Source organism: Phyllobates terribilis, unplaced genomic scaffold (assembly GCF_046119375.1).
Source record: "Phyllobates terribilis strain yellow unplaced genomic scaffold, ASM4611937v1 Scaffold_7__3_contigs__length_470593459, whole genome shotgun sequence".
NCBI lineage: Eukaryota > Metazoa > Chordata > Amphibia > Anura > Dendrobatidae > Phyllobates > Phyllobates terribilis.
The window spans coordinates 384,085,537-384,103,503 of NW_027362767.1; the positions used below are offsets into that span (position 1 = coordinate 384,085,537).

At 45.3% G+C, this 17,967-nt stretch overlaps 1 long non-coding RNA gene across 1 annotated transcript; it reads left to right on the top strand.

Annotated features, from left to right (window-relative positions):
• Window positions 1-10,914: 10,914 nt before the first annotated feature.
• On the top strand, window positions 10,915-14,028 carry LOC141153241 (uncharacterized). The gene is made up of 2 exons (XR_012247271.1): window positions 10,915-10,992; window positions 12,565-14,028. It is a non-coding gene; the product is annotated as an uncharacterized lncRNA (long non-coding RNA).
• Window positions 14,029-17,967: the final 3,939 nt, after the last annotated feature.

The following is a 17,967-nucleotide window of genomic DNA, read 5'->3' on the forward strand; positions in this document are numbered from 1 at the left end:
AATTTAGTACTCCGGGACTAAACATATTTTAGAAAAACATAACAAGATATAACAACAATAACAGTACAATAAGAAGAAACACATAAAGGTGGTCACGGCATGTCCGTAACCGGGTGCAGTCTTTGAAGAAAAGCAAGGTGTCCATTTCACCTAAACAGGGAGACGTAACCAGGTAGGGGTTTGTCCTGCCCCGAGTCCTTAACAGTCTTTAGTCCATCCTGGGTTACGCTCCAACTATGTACAAGGGTTTCCCGGTAAATCCACCAAGGACTCCTACAAATAACTAGAAACACAAAATTATACACAAGCAACAATACACAGGTAAACATAAATAAAACAATTTATACACTTCAAATCCTCCAACGTGCGGGTAACTGGCCTCTAGTGGCCCTAGTGGACCTACGGAGCTGACTGTCTAGCCCTGAACTACAGGGTGTAGGAGCTGTCAAGGGTAAACTGGGCAGCTGTCTACCGGCTCTTTGGCTCACTAGGGATATGGCAGGCTCACTGCAAGCAGAGGGTTGATCCTCCTGGTCTGCGGGTGTGGGGTCTTCTGCCTCCTGGACCGGCTGTTCTTCCAGCTCTACCTGTTGCTCCGTAGGTGCTTGGGATGCTGGTTGGAGGAAGGTGAGTACGGGTACCACAACTGCACCATTGACTTGAGTCCAAGACCGAGGGAAGTCCCCGAGCACAGTACTAACCATATCTTCCCTTTCCTCTACGGGTCGATGGTCTTCTTGTTCCTCTTCAGGGTTCCTCAGTTGTTCGGGACACTTCTTCAGGTGGTCCCGGGATACAATGGCTGTAGTTTCCCCTCCGTCTTTACTGATGGTACAAACCTTCGGGTTCTCGTGGCTTGAGGGCAGTACGGTGTACGGGTCCTTCTCCCACTGGTCGTCCAACTTGTGGAGCCGTCTCTTCCTCTTCAAGACCTGCTCTCCGGGTACCAGGGGAACAGCGGGAGCATACTGGTTGTAAGTTTTCTCTTGTCTTTCCCTAGCCTGACAGAGACTTCGCTCCACGCTCTCCTGTACTCTCCGGTACTGCTGCTGCCTCTCTGTGTCCCAGTCTGCTTCTGGTGAAGTGTCCTCGGGTGTCAGGACTCCCATTTCCAGGTCAACAGGTAACTTACCAGGTCTTGCCCTCATTAGGTAAGCCGGGGTACAGTTGGTGGAACCTACCGGGATGTGGTTGTATAGGTCCACCAGATCGGGCAGCTTCTCAGGCCACAGACTGCGTTCTTCCAGGGGCAACGTTTTCAGAAGATCCATTACCACCTGGTTCATTTTCTCACAAAGTCCATTAGTTTGCGGATGATAGGGTGTCGTCCTTATCTTCCGGCAGCCATACAGAGTGCAGAATTCTTGGAAGACCTCCGCTTCAAAGGCAGGTCCCTGGTCTGTCAACACTTGGTCCGGATACCCGTGTGGACGGCAGAAATGCTGCTGGAAGGCTCTCGCTGCTGTTCGAGCTGTTAAGTCCTTGACGGGGACGACAACCAAGAACCGGGAGTAGTGATCCACGATGGTTAGTGCGTAGACGTAGCCACTTCTGCTTGGGGTCAGTTTTACATGATCCAAGGCTACCAGTTCCAACGGCTGCCGGGTGATGATGGACTGCAGGGGAGTCTTCTGGCTGGCACGATCCTTCCTTCTTAGGTTGCACGGGCCACAGTTTCTGCACCACTTCTCAATGGTTCCCCTCATGCCTACCCAGTGGAATCGCTCGCGCAGCAGGAACTCCAGCTTCTTCCACCCGAAGTGTCCAGCTCCGTCGTGGTATGCCTCCATCACTACGGCTGCGTCTCTTCGTGGCACCACTACTTGCCAGAGTAATTCATGTGTCCGGGAGTTAACCATTCTGCGGCACAACTTCCCCTTGTAAAGGAACAGTCGACTCCTCTCTGCCCATAGTTGTTTGGCTTCCTCCGGAGCGTCTGGTTCAAGGCAAGCCTCCGGGCGAGTCAGCATCTCCTTCACCAGTCGGACGGCAGGGTCGCTGTCTTGCGTTTCCGCCCAGTTGTAGTGGGGTAAGGGGTTCAACGTAGCAGCCTGCTTACTCCTTACCCGATGGGAGTACTGGATAGTCCCATGACGGTGGAACGCAGGGAGTTCAACTTCTTCCAGTCCCTCCGGATCTTCTCCTCCGTCCGGCAGGTTGGGCATCCTGGACAGGGCGTCCGCGTTGGTATTGGAGCGTCCGGCCCGGTATTTGATTGTGAACTCGTAGTTGGACAGACGGGCCATCCACCTCTGCTCCAGGGCACCGAGTCTTGCCGTATCCAGGTGTGTCAACGGGTTGTTATCCGTGTACACGGTGAACCGGGAAGAAGCGAGGTAATGCTTAAAGCGCTCGGTGACTGCCCATACTACGGCCAGGAACTCTAGCTTAAATGAGCTGTAATTCTCGGGGTTCCTTTCGGTGGGTCGCAGCTTTCGGCTGGCGTAGGCGATTACTCGTTCCTTCCCCTGCTGGATCTGGGACAGTACGGCTCCTAGCCCGATGTTACTGGCGTCGGTGTAGAGGATAAAGGGCTGGCTATAATCCGGGTACGCCAGGATTTCATCCCCCGTGAGGGCCATCTTCAGCTGGCGGAAGGACTCTTCTTCCAGCTCCTCCCATTTGAAGGGCGGCTTCTGGTTCTTAGCCTTCCGGGACTGGCCTATCAGGAGGTCCTGCATAGGTGCTGCCTTTTTGGTGAAACCGGGAATAAACCTTCGGTAGTAGCCTACCAACCCGAGGAACTGCCGCACTTCTTTTACGCTGGAGGGGCTTGGCCATTCCTTAATTGCGGTGATCTTATCAGGGTCGGGAGCCACTCCGTCAGCGCTCACCACGTGTCCCAGGTACTGCACCTTTGGTTTCAGGAGGTGACACTTGGAGGGTTTCACCTTTAGGCCGTAACTCGCCAGAGCTTCGAACACTTCCGCCAGGTGTTTCAGGTGGTCCTCATACGTCTTGGAATATACGATGACATCGTCCAGGTACAACAGGACCGTCTCGAAGTTTCTGTGGCCCAGACAACACTCCATTAGTCGTTGGAAGGTTCCTGGTGCGTTGCAGAGTCCGAACGGCATGCAGGTGAACTCGCTAAGTCCCATCGGGGTGGTGAATGCGGTCTTCTCCCGGTCCGCCTCTGCTACAGGAACCTGCCAGTACCCGCTAGTGAGATCCAAGGTAGAGAAGAAGTTAGCAGATCTTAAAGCAGCCAATGACTCCTCTATCCTTGGTAAGGGGTACGCATCCTTGTGTGTGATACGGTTGATTTTCCGGTAATCTACACACATCCTCATGGTGTTGTCTTTTTTTCTGACTAAGACTAGTGGAGCTGCCCAGGGGCTACAGCTATCCCTGATCACCCCAGCCTCCTTCATGTCTCTAAGCATCCCCTTGGCGTGTTGGTAGTGTGCAGGGGGTACGGGTCGATACCTCTCTTTTATGGGAGGATGGTCTCCCGTGGGGATGTGGTGTTCTACCCCCTTGACTCGCCCGAAGTCTAACGGGTGTTTACTAAACACTCTCTCGTACTCTTGAACCACCCGATAGACTCCCTGTTTCTGATGGGAGGGAGTGGAGTCAGTACCCAAATGTAGTTGCTGACACCAGTCCTCCTTTGTTTTCTTAGAGCCGTTACCTTCCTCCGGGTGAGATGGAGGCAAGGGTTCCACAGATTATATAGCATTTTGGTTAATGGTATATAATTTGGCTAGCGTGGCATACCGGGGCAAGTACACTTCCCTCTTCCCGATATTGATTATGCGAACGGGCACCCTCCCATGGCGTACATTAACCACCCCCCGTGCTGTCAAGATGGTGGGCCTACTGTCTGAGTAAACTGGTTCTACCATTGCCTGGTAATCTCTACCTCTCAGACCAATAGCTGCCCGGCACCAAATCATCATTTCACTTTTTGGGGGCATGGCAATAGGAAAAGGGTCACACATTCTTACGCTACCAATCTCACCGCCGGAGAGTTCCACCTGTTGCCGTCGCATCAGTGCCCGGATCTCTTTCTGGAGCACCTGCTGCTCGCCGGAGCTGGCATTCTTGGCAACCTGCTGTAAAAGGAAAATCACCCCTGCAAGACAATTTTCAATTACATTAGTTCCTAGAGTTATTTTTGGGTGACTCTCATGTTTGTCAATATCTACAATGATCAGTCCCTGTGCTGCCAGTTCGACTCTACCGATTTTGATGGTCACCTCTTTAAATCCGATCTGTGGCACGGGCTGGCCATTGCTGGCGATGATACTCAAGTCGTCGTCAGGGTAGCGGGTAATATCCGAGTCATTCCAGTACTGCTTAAAGAGCACGTACGGGATGGTGGTGACCTGTGACCCGGTGTCCAGTAGGGCACTCATGGGAATGCCATCCAGTACCACAGGCAAGACTGGACGTCCTCCCACATATCTGTCGTGCCAGTTCGATGGGCCTGGTGATCTTTTTCCTGGGGGTTGGCCCTCTACCCCAGGTTGTGCCCGTTTAAAGAACAGTACCTTGCCATATGTCCAGGTTGATTGCAGCGGCGGCAGATGGGTCGTCCGTCCTCGCTGTATCGGTCACTGGGTCTTCCTCTGGCCGGTGGGGTCCTCCTTGGTCGACGCCACGGGATGTCCTCCGGTCCGGATGCCAGCTGGATCTTCCCTGGGGTGGAAGCCTGTAAAGACTGCACAGTTCGGGTTAGCGCAGCAACGCTCTTAGCTAGCTCTTGGACCTGATGGTGTAGGTCTGGAGCCGGGTCATTGTCCAAAGCCTGCGCATCAGCTCCCACAGGCCCTGCCGACAAGGGCGCCGCCTCCTGATGGTAAGTGATAGCAGGGCGCTTGTGGGTCACAACGCCACCCGGTGCCGGTTCTCGGAGCACCCGGATGGCTCTGTCTTTGAACTGTGCAAAGCCCAGATGGGGATCCTGTAAGGCCATTGCCCGCAACTGGGTTCGGTGGGTATTACAATACAGTCCCTCTATAAACTGTTCGGTCAACAGCCTGTCCTCGTTTCCCACGCCGTGAGGGTCGGTCTGCTTAATGGCTCTCAGGGCCTCTTGTAGGTTTAGTGCATAGTCCCTTATACTCTCATGCGCTCGCTGCTTGCACCCGTAGAATCTAAGCTTAATCTCGGCTGAGGTGCAGGTATCAAAGGTGTCCTTCAGCCGGGTTAGTATCCCTGCGACAGTCTTCCTCCCAGGTGGCCAGGATTTTACTTCCCTTTTGGCTGCCCCGGTTAGTTGGGCCACCAGGATGCTCACTTTTTGCTCTTCTGTGAGGGGGTACACCTGGAAGAGGCTATCCAGCTTTTCTCTAAAGTCATGCAGGGTATGTGACTCCCCTGAGTACTGGGGTAGCCAAGCTGCTCCCGGGATATAGGGCATGGTGAAGGGCATAACTGCAGCAGCGGTAGCGCTGGCGGGGGTTGAGGCAGTGAAGCTCTCCTCCGTATCCGACATCTTCCTCCCCCCTAGTGGACCGTGGCCTACCTTGCGATGATCCTGTTCCGTAGGCCGCGGCTCCGCAGTGGATCGTCAGGGTTGAGGACCTTCCGTCGCGCTCCTGTGACGTCGGCGTCTGCTGGGCTCCTTCCAGGACCTTACGCAACGTCCGGACGTGAGGCGGGGCTTCAGTTCTCGCGCGCTTTCGGAGTCCACGCCCCTCTTCTTCCCGCGCGGCGTCCTCAAGATGGCGTCCAATGGCGGGAAAACTCCACGGATGGCGGGAAGAAGGCAGAAGATGGCGCCGGATGGCGGGAAACTTCACCGATGGCGGGAAGAAGGCTGAAGATGGCGCCGGATGGCGGGAATCTTCACCACAGGTAAGTTTGAAAAGTCTCTTTTTCAGGCACGCAGTACCCGGTGGTTGCGGGCACGAAATCCTGCCGACTACGCCAAAGTTGACGCGCCCCTGGGCCTGTGTCGCGCTGCGTTGCGCACGCGGGAGCTTACCCGGAGCCGGATCTCTTGAGGGTTGTAGTCTCGTGGCGGTGACCCGGTCCGTGCCCAGGGAGTCAAACTGAGCGGCGATGTAACAGCGGTAGATGCAGGACGACTACGCCACCCGTTGAATGCAGCTATGGAGCTGCCGCTGCAGGACAGTCCGCTGAGGCCGGTGGATGGATGGTGCAGCGTAGATGGTATAACCCCCAACGGGAGGGGTATGGCCTCAGGGCAGCAGATGTGGATGATGGGGTAGCAGGAACCACTCAGAGACGGTGCGGTGTAATTCAGGGTCTTTACTGGTAACAACGATAGACCCTCCCGGAGTACTTGCTAGTGAACGGGGCCTGGTCAGTCCTTGAGCAGATGGGATCTCCCCTGGCCAGGCGGAGTTGTAGGCCTCCCAAACTGACTGTACTCTTCTGGCTACCTTGCTAGAAGCGGATATAAGTAGCCCACGTCCCTGAGTGTACCGTGTGGTGCTCACCCGTATGGCCGGTGACTCGGGGCCTTCTAATGGCTTCCGCTCCACGATGGCGGTGCTGGTCCCACGCGTGTGACCGTGCCTTCGGGTTTCTGGGCCAGAGGACCTGAAATCCCCTGCCGGTCGGCTTCTGCTGCTGGGTAAGAGTTAGTCCCCACAGCCTCGGACGCCGGGTCCGGTAAGAAAGCTTCTCAGTCAGGGCGAGCTCTGCAGCTGCCAGCCCCTGACTTGTAGTAGTATTGCTCCCACTGAGCTTCTGCTGTTTCTTCCTGTGACTGTTTCTTGTCTCTACTCTCCTTGACTGACTAACCCTGCCTCAGCCCAGGGTTTATACAGGGGAAGTTCTTCCCCTCCCAAGACTGGGCAGGAGGTGTGGCATGCACAGGATCCCTGACCAAAGGACCTCCCACCTGCTCTCAGACATAACATTACATTACTGTGGAAAACCAGACCCCTGGGGTGCCACATATACAAACTCCAGTACAGACCTTTATGAAGACTCAATTTTCTCCCTTTATAGACCCCAGACCAGAAATTCAGATACTTACCTCTCCTAATTGCTGAACTTTACTTCACTCCCAGGAGACTCGCTGTCAGGACATTGCATTGAGCATGTTCAGGAGTTGAGGAAAGTACCGAAGCAGGGAGAACAGAGGAGAGGTTTTGGGGCATCTGAGAAGCTCTGAGGATCCCTGTTTTATTCGGGAGTCTCCTGGACATTCTGGGAGAGTTAGAAATAAATTGAAAACTGCAACTCCTGAGGAAAATCTCTGCATTACACATAGCAGATCTCATACTTGCACTGATGAGGGGCAATGCCCCTCAACACTGTGTCTGCAAATTGAGATTCTGGTTTGGCTTTTATCCTAAGTCATGTGACAAGGCTAGTTAAAGGGTCGATATTGACTTTTACGATTACTACTTCCAATAGGGGGCACTAGAGTTATAGTCCTCTGAAGAGGCTATTTGCATATTTAATTTTCCAAAGTTTAAGCTTCCTCACTCTGGCATGCCAGGCCTGGCTTGTCACTCTCCACAAGAAGAAACGTTATCCCTTAGATTCACATAGCAGATCTCTAACACCAGGGAAATGTACACTCTACCAACTACGTCAGTTTCACATAAGTTTCTGAAACATGAATAGAACTTTGGTCTAAAGACGATGTTCTCCATCTCTACTGATAAATCAGCCATGACTATAGTTTGGATATTAATGTTTGTACAGAGATTATTCGTTGTGGTGGACATTTTTTTCAAAAGTGAAAGCAGGAAATGCAGCCATGTTGGTTGTCCCGTGTGACTTAGCTTCTTACTTTCTATGCACGATCTTTGAATAACTACTTGTCAGTTTTGCTACTCATTACTGAGCTAATTGAAGGGTTATCTAATTGGTAGATATTCATTTTTTTTAAAGCGTCCAGCTTTGGATCCACTTGGGACGATGTACTAGTCTACATTATGTATGAGGGTAGAGATTACTCATGGAAAAGGATGGCATATCTAACATAAATTGTAATGAAAGTAATAATTTTATACTAAATAATTTTATACTAAATCAAACATGCTTATATTAAAATCGTACTTGTAAGTGGGGACAAAATCGTCATAGAAAAGTGCATGAAAAGTAGAAAAAACGATGATCAAAGAGTCCGAATTGTGAAAATCTGCAAATTATTTTATTAGTAGAAAGATACAGGTGGGAAAAGGGGGAGACCACCATGTGATGGTAGAAAAAGAAGGAGGACAGGATGATACAATACATAGCAACATACAAGTTAATGATATATAATTATGATGAATGTAATATAATATGTTCTATTCTAACATATACTAAAGTGCCAAAGCAAACTGATATCATACCATATAATTGGCACTATTAATCACATAGGCAACAATACTAACAGAGGCAAACAGTAAATTACCTGAGAATGGCACTGGTACATAGAGGAGCTCCTCCTAGGTGCATGTGCCTCCACCCCGACGCACGTTTCGGACCAGCCTTTGTCAGGGGACAGGAATGTATGTATGAGAGTGTGTGGGAGCCAGTTGGAGGGGCCCATAGCTTTTTTGATCTTTTTGGTAAAAATATTATTGCCCATAATATAATTTCTCCCAGTTTATTGGGGTATTTTCTTGGTTTCATGGCAGCCTTCCTTTAGTACTTCATCGGTTTTTAGGATGCATCACATAATTTTTTTGATCATCACCCCTCTATGTAAAATATATGTTGCCTAGTGCACCACTTTGTATTTGACATAACTTGGTTTTAACTTTTCTTCTGCCCTTACTATAAGTGGCCGCACAATATCCTGATCCTAAGCGGCACCATTTATCTATTCTTGATGTCGTATTTTCTGTTTTATCAATTAAAACAGATTTGGAAAGAAATAGAAGAGCCCGACTATGTCACTGTGTCCTGCCAATAGAACTGAATAGTCTCGTGGACACAGAATTACAATGAGGTGTCCTCTGTGGGCTGTTATGTGGCATCTGCATACCGCAATGTATTTTCCCCTCTTTAATATGGCATCTTAAAGATTCCTATTACAGATGTGAGAATAGATTCGCAGGACAATGGTCCAAGCCTCACATCTTTATTCCGTAGCCCTGCGCACCCCCTCCTACCTGCTGGCTTCCTGCATGCCGCTTCTGATTATTAGGCCTAGTTGGATGTCATGAGTGTGTTACACCGCAAGGATAATGTTGCGCCAGAAAAGGCGCTGGAGATGTCAGCAGATAGGAGGAGGTTCACAGGGCTCCCGTCTGGCGGCCATGGACTCCTGTGAATTGACTCTCTCAACTATAATTCCCATGACATCCATGGGAAAAGGGGCACAATATAAGCACATCAGCCTCGATTCATTAACACTGGTATTTTGTATGCCAGTCTTAATGAAGAGGGTGCTAGAGTAAGATGTGCCAAATTCATTAAAAGGTGTGTGCCTCTTTAATTCATTTTGCGCATTTTTCAACTATCATGTACCACCACCAGAAATGTAGTCCATGCAGGGGCTGGCGTACATCTCTTGGGACAGCATGGTGGCTCAGTAGTTAGCATTACAGCCTTGCAGTGCTGGGGTCCTGGGTTCAAATCCCACCAAGGACAACATCTGCAAGGAATTTGTATGTTCTCCCCGTGTTTGTGTGGGTTTCTGCTGGGTTCTCCGGTTTCCTCCCACAATCCAAAGACATACTGATAGGGGATGTAGATTGTGAGCCCCAATGGGGACAGTGCCCATAATGTCTGTAAATTGTCTGAATTGTAAAGTGCTGCAGAATATGTTGGCACTATATAAATAAAAAGATTATTAAAAAAGATCTCTGCAGTAATGTATGACACTTTTGTAACATAAGTTCTGGTGAATTTGTTGGGCACACTTGGCCATGACCTAGCCTGTCGAGCTCTGCACGCTTTTCAATTTGTATTTTTTTTAGCCTATTATAAAGAGCTCATAAAATGCTCAACTTGATGGCAGGAATATACAGCCATTGTGACATGGTTTGGAAAGAAAGTACACCAGCCTCTTCAGGTCTATTAAATAATGTATACCGGCTTCATTGTGAGATCTGATCACAGACTTGCTGTACACTTTTGCTCAGAATTTTTATATTGTTCATTAGCTTATAAAATACAAAGTTAAGCAATAGTCTCCATTAAAGAAAAAAATTCTACCATATTGTTGCTGCAGCATGTCTGTAAGTCGCGTGGAGATGTGGAAGGTAGGGCAGAGGGGGGTGGTCGGGAGCTGGAACTACCTCTTTCTCCATGCCTGTAAATCCTTTATCTAATTGAGGGATTTGCAAAAATGTTACAAATCCATCAGTGCTTCTGCTCCTGCAATCTCCCTTTCCCCATCCCTCCAGCTTCTTTCTGTTTTTGGCCAAGTATAAACCACCATATTCAGAAATGCCGCTGGTCTCCTGACCCGAACTCATCGGCCTTATAGGCATATTTGAGACTGTTGAATTTGGGTCAGGAGACCAGCGGCAGGTAAGGATATATTGTGGCCTCTACTCAGACCCTGAATGTCAGAAACCAGTCTTGGAGATAGCAGGAGCGAGAGAGAAGGGGTAGTACATAGATCTGTGGTGGGCAGGAGAAGAGAGTATTCTTGAGGGCGCAGAAAAAAGGCCATAGACAATAGGAAAGGAAAGTACAGTATCGAAGCTGTGCTGACCCATGAAAGCAAATGAAGACAGCAGCATCCTGGAGACACACATCCAGCCTATATTACTGGGAGGGACACTCCTACTAGAGAAAAATCTGAAATTTAGATCAGGCTTCAAACTGCCTATCAGGATATCTGAAAATGAATGAAATAATAAAGATTGCAGACTGAAACTTAGTGTAACGTTAATGACATAAGTTAACCTGTAAGATACGTAAAAGTAATTTTACCAAAGTCAAAAGTGTCCATAACCTTTAAGTGAAATGTTCTTACCAGTATAACCAGTATGTTAATTTCTTCCTCATGATATTGCTCTTTGTAATGACCACTCCCATAAGACACTATATAATATCACTAAAACACTATAGACATTCTTCTCACTTCTTGTCGCAGGCAGGCTTCCAGCTCACTAGGTAAGTAACATCAGTAAGTCTATTACTTATGCCTGTATAAGTATCTCTGCATTGTGTGAAGGATTGAAGGACCAGTTCTCCATCTCATGATCCAGATTTCCTGAATGTATGGAATATATAGTGTATTGGATTCAAAGCTGCTACATTATAGATGTCTCCTTAGATTTTATGGGTATCATTATCCACTGTAATATCATATTGATCACTTCTTTACAAGACGTTAGTTCTTAGTGAGTTCTACATATAGTTCTACAGCATTTCGAATGAGTAGCAGGTGTCGCTCAACTGTTATGAATCGTGGTGCTCAGAAGTAGGACATAGGTCACATATATATGGGAATAAATACTTCGGCACTCAAAATTTGCACTTAAAAAGCAGATTTTATATGAAACCTTGTATCACAGATCTTTCAAAACAAGCCGACGTTTCGGCCATTAAATGGGATCTCAGCCATTTCGGCCATTAAATGGGATCTGCAGTCAGTCTCACATATTGCAAGAGATCTCTTGCAATATGTGAGACTGACTGCAGATCCCATTTACCCATACTTTTACAGATTGTCCTTGATAAAGGCCATTTAATGGCCGAAACGTCGGCTTGTTTTGAAAGATCTGTGATACAAGTTTTCATATAAAATCTGCTTTTTAAGTGCAAATTTTGAGTGCCGAAGTATTTATTCTCATGTACAGCATTTCGGGCGCTGTTCACTTAGGACCCATTCTATTGACTAAAGCAGTGAAGTGTCCAGCATGACGCTTGGCTTTAGAAAACAATGTACATCAATTAAAACCAATGATTTAATGAATATTTGTGTTAGGCTGCATGCACAAGAGTGTCTGCATTTTGGGTCATAATACAGTGCACAAAACTAGATTTGAGCAAAAAGATTTGCAGAACACTGGTCAAGCAGCCACAACGGTAGTCCGGGGTTGCCAGATCAAAGCCCTACGAACGTTTTACCACCTGCCGGTATCTCCGGAGCTTCTTCTGAGTATGAGGCCCATCACAAGATCATTGTTGCAGCAGGATGCATTCATGAAGTTTTGCCTGGCCTACTATTCTGAATAGACACTTGAAATGACGGCAGGTAGGAAGCGGTTTGCAGATCTCTGATCTGGTGATCATGGACCAATGACCTGACTGTTGGACCTGCAAATCTTTTTGCTCAACTCTACTCAAAACAGAACCATATTATGCTTCTTATTGCGACCACCTGGTTCTGCTTCTCGGACGGCGTCCACAAGGGGGGAAGGATAGGGAGGGATAGCTTAGTGCCACATAAGCACCTCTTAGTGGTCAATGCATGGGTCCAGAATTGTATCATTCTTTAGTGTTTCATCACTCTACGATGTTCACAAGGAAGCAAGGATTTTGGCGCTCAATGTGTGAATAGTGATCTGTGATCTCCAACTCCTATGAAAATATGTTAGAAAATGTACAATAAATATTAACATTAATAAAAAAAATTAATTGGAGCTCTCAATAGAGGGTCATCCTATTCTGAATGTTTTTATGAGACCTTTTTATTTCTGTGAATTGAATTTTTCTGGTGATGATTTATTTGTCTTTCAGATATATTCTGGGGTTCCTGATCTATAGAATAACTACAATGGCAAGAGAAAGGAAAATGAAGTATTTCACAAGGCCAAGTACCTTTGGAAACCTGTGGACGGAATTACATGAAAGTTATGGTCATGTGAAATATTTATTTCTGGATTTTATCATGGCATTGAGTAACATCTTGAAAGAAATGTCGGCCATTTTGAACATTTCATTTGAGGTTATTGAATTGCCGATTCATTTTGTACTGACTCTAATTAATCTAATTTGGATGATTATAAAAATAGTTCTGGTTATAAGGTTAAAGGTTAAAGAAAACAGCAATGGCCTTAAAGAACCATCAAAAGTGCAAAAGAACGCCCCCAATCTTGACAGAAAGGACTTGACTATTCAAAATGGAATGGATTCTTTGTCTAACGATGCAGACAGGAAGGAGCCTGACATCATGAAGAAAAATTCTGTACAATCAGAAAATGTAGAGATGGATTTAAAAGATTCGAATTCTCAAATATCTAACCAGGTTGAGACGTATTGTGCTGAAAACATGTCAACTCTTGAGAAGGAACATCAGTGTAATTCCAAATGGGGAAATACAAAGTCGCACATGGAGACCAATAATTTAGGGTTTTGTGCGGACATGCCCCTATATCTAGGACCCGATCCCATCATATTCCATTTGACTCACAAATAGCACATATGACCCTTTCTAGTATACCATAAACTGAATAGAGACCACACACCAGACCACCGACACAAATACAAGCCCATCAAGAAATACAGATTCTCCCAGACACCCTAAACTAATAGAGGCGTGTCAGACAAGACAACCTGAAAATAGGGTCCTAAGACCAGTCAAATAAATATAGACCACACATTGAAACCCCTAAAAAAATACTTCTAAGAATTATGGATCCCAGACCAGACATCCTTAAATACACACAGGCCCCAAACCAAAGCCTTTCTGTTTTTAAACCCTGGGCCAAACCCCTTTGTAAAGTTCCCCCCACCAAACTAGACCCCCCACATAGTTTACAAACCCCAGTACAGACCTTTATGTACACTTCATTCTCCCCATTTACAGACTCCAGACCAGAAGTTGATATACTTGCCTCTCCTAATTTCTAAACTTCGCTTTACTCTCGGGACACTTGGTGCCAAGACTTTGTCTGGAGTGGTGCTCAGAAGTTAAGGAAAGAGCGGAAACGGAGAACAGTGGAGAGGTTTTGGGGCAACTTGGAGATTTGCTGGCAGTTCGAGAAGTCCTGAAGATCTAAACTTTATTCAGGAGTCTCCTGGACATTCTGGGAGAGTTAGTAAAGTGTAATTCTTGAAGAAAATCTTTGTATTACACGTCGCAGATCTCTAAGATGAGGGAAACGTACACACCCTATGATCTATCTGACCAGTCTCAGAGCACAATGTCAAATATTAATAGAACTTTGGTTTAAAGACAATTTACCTATAAAAACATAAAAATCAGCCATGACCAAAGTTTGGTTATTAATGTTTATTGTTGCGGCCATCTTTTTCAAAAGCGAAAACAGGAAATGCAGCCATATTGCTTGTCGTTAGTTGCTCAGCTGTGTTATCTAAGTGTTACATCTTCATTTTCTTAGAAGGTCAAACCTTGGATGAACATGGGTTGATCTACTATTCTATGTTATATATATTATATAGGGCAGCTTAACATTTTCTGTTTTTTTTTTGTCAAAACTTTATTGCCGATAATATTATTTCTCCCTGAATTGTTACATTTCTTAGTTTATTTTCTTGCCTTCCTTTAATACTTCAGCATTTTTTAGGATGCATCACATCATTTTTCTCTTTTATTCATCCCAAAGCTCATCATAAAGTGATTTTTTTCTCTCTTTTAATTTACTATTGTGAGCTATAAAGTTTATTAGCTCATACCCTTACGTGCAATGTAACCGATAGTAAGAAACTGCTTTTAAGATGACAGTGGGCACTGGGCCCTATAAACTCTTGGGCCCCTGTGCAACTACACAGGTTGTACCAATGGTATGTAGGCCCCCAGTGGCGTAACTTGAAGCTCATGGGCCCCAATACAAAATCTCCAACAGTGCCCCCAATTATCACAGGTGTTTAACAGTAATTGTCTCTTTATATGGGTCAAAGGGACCTTTTGGGACCCTAGGCTCCAGGGCCTGGGTTCAATTGCAACCTCTGCACCTATTGTAGTTATGCCCCTGTCTGCCCCTGACGTTCACTATGGGAACATTTTATAGCATGTAAGCAAATTATGCTAATCACCTGACATTAATTGTTTGTACTGTAGTCCTAGTGTACTTCTTTAAAGAAGCACTCCTCCTCCTCCTCCTCCCATCCAAATTTTTATCCTCTTAATATATTGCAATCATCCTATTATATAGCACTGTGTACTTACAATTGCTCATTTTGCCTTTCTACCCAGCTAATTCTTCTCTTTTCCATTAGGTCTATGACATCACATGATTAAAACTGACTAAGCTGAATTCTTCTAAGCTTTATGTAGAAACAGGAAGTCTCTTATCCCTGCATGACTCATGAGTCACTGCAAAAGTCCCTGGAAGTGGGGAGGAGGGAGCAGCTGGGTCAGGAGTGGAAGAGTGGAATGATAAATGCAGGGAGAATAGACGGCTTCCTGTTTCTACATAGAGCAGAGAAAAGAGAAGAATCATCTGGGTAGAAAGGCGAAATGAGCAATTGTAAGTACACAGTGCTGTATAATATGATGATTGCAATATATTAAGGTGATAAAAACTTTGATGGGAGGAGGAGTGCTTTTTTAAAGGGAAAACTATCAAGATAATTTTACTACTAAAACTAGTGCTAAATCTGTATAGGTCAGAGGAAAAAAGAAGTGATACCGGATTTGTAGTAATGCAAAGTATCAGCGCTGAGAGATCAAGCTTTTCAAGCCATTAACCTTGAGTTTCATTTCTCAAAGCTGACACATTGGATTAGCGCAAAACTTGCATCACTTTCATTATTGTAATACAGGTCCTGACAGGTTTCCTTTTATTATATAATAGACTTTGATAATAACTATTACTATTGTGAACATATCGTACTGGCACTATTAAATGACACAATGTGTATTGCACAGACATTTCTTATACAATGCTCATTGGAGATGAAACATTGCATGGGTGAATAAAAGTTTTTTTTTCTCTTGAGGTGTTGCCTCAATCTCCATTTTTTACTGTGACACAAGACCCCTTGGATCAAATTTTGTGAGATGGGCACCATTTATCTTCACTATTTTCACAGTGCTCCTGCTTCTTCTTTTTGATTGTTTTTCATGGTTGATATTGGATAAATTAGTTCTTTGGATAAATGTAGAATTGATTCTGAACATAAACTCCCAATATTACATTTGTTTTAAAAATTCTGCCATACTGCTATATTAAAGGTACTCTGTCAGCACAAAATGACTGATCAAACAAAGCACAAGTGCTGGATGAACCCTTGTAATGGTGAAAAATTCAGTGCACCTACCTGTTTTGCATCTATCACTACTCCATTTTTTCTGTGGCTTTACAGAAGCCATACTTTTTGACTACAACAGAGGTGCACCGAGTGCCTGCACATGGTCTGAGGAGTCATTTTGTGCTGACAGAGTCTCTTTAAATCTTTCATGGGCAGTGTCAAAGCCCAATACCCTAATAATGTGATTTAAATTCTCTTCCCTGGTAAAAGTTTCCAGACTATAAGAAAAAAAAAACCCTAAAAAAACGGGCGACTGGGTGTTCCAGAAATTAATAACATTGTTAATGACGTTATTACATATATCCTCCACTAAAGTACTCCACTAGGGCTTAATCAAGTGGCCAGATCTGATTTTATATCGGCAACCGACCTGCTAAAAAAGGGCGGCGTTCAGAAGGTTTCCGTGCACTATCAATTTTAATGGAGCCCCATAGACTTAAATGTCCAAGTCTGACCGGAGTGCCCACATCACTGGAGATATTAGCCACGCCACGTACCCATCTACACAGTTGTTTAGGGATATTTGTCCTTCATCATTGCGGAGCATCAATGCAAGGGAACTGGCTCTTCTTAAAAAGTCTAGATAAATATGGGATTTCTTGACAATGTCTCCATTGGAAAAAACATGACAATTAGCTCTCTCCTGGAAGGAAAGAAAACTTTAGTGCCCCACGAGGAGGTAGCTATACTGTAAGTAAATATCTGACCAGTTAACTAGCTTTGCAACATGACTAGGGATAGTAGTGAACATTCTGAAGAAAGACTAGCGGGAAGTCACAAGATTCTATTCTGGATCCTTTTCTTTTTCATATAAGTGACATAAAAATTAAGTTTGGTGGGTAACTTATGTCTGTTTGCCAATGCACCAAAGTTTGTAATAGTGTTGATATTCTTGGAGGGGTATGTATGATGGGAAATGATTTTGCTTCACTAGATAAAGGGTTAAAACAATGGAAGCTACAATTCAATGTTTCCAAATGTAAAATAATGCAATGGTGAGAAGAAATTCACCAAGTATCAAATCCACAGTTCTGTGTTATCAAGAACATCAGAAGAAAAGGATTTAGTAGTGCCGAGTCCATAGTGTGAACAGGCAGCTGAAAAAGCAAGTAAAAAGAGGGAGATTTTGACTGTGCCGTACCAACCTCTGCTCAGACCAGATCTGCAATACTGGGTTTAGTTCTGGAGATCTCACCTACAAAATAGCATTGGTAAGATAAAACAGACCCAAAGACAAGTTACCAAAATGGTGGAAAGTCTAAAAGGGGTTGTCCACAATTTTTTATTTGTAAAAATGGGAACAGCAAAGTAATAAAAAAGGGTGCACACATACCGATCCCTGTTTATGTCGGAAGTGTCAAACCAGCCTTCCAGGTAGCAGGACTGAAGGGGTTGTACATACTGTAGATTAGCAGTAGACAAGGGAGAAAGTATTTTGGACGGGGCAGAAAAAGGCTATAGACAAGGAGGAAGGTACAGTATTGGAGCTGTGCTGATACATGAAGGGAAGTGAAGGCAGCATCTTGGAAACACACAGACCTCACATCCAGCCTGTATTACTGGGAGGGACACTCCCCAAAGAAGAAAAGCTGACATTTTGATTGAGCTGCAAACTGCATGTAAGCAAATCTGAAAATGAATGAAGGAATGCATTTTTCAGATTCATTGCAATTTTATTAACTGAATTAAGCACTAACATACAGTACAGATCAAAAGTTTGGACACACCTTCTCCTTTACAGATTTTTCTGTATTTTCATGACTATGAAAATTGTACATTCACACTGAAGGCGTCAAAACTATTAACTAACACATGTGGAATTATATACTTAACAAAAAAGTATGAAACAACTGAAAATATGTCTTATATTCTAGGTTCTTCAAAGTAGCCACCTTTTGCTTTGATGACTGCTTTGCACACTCTTGG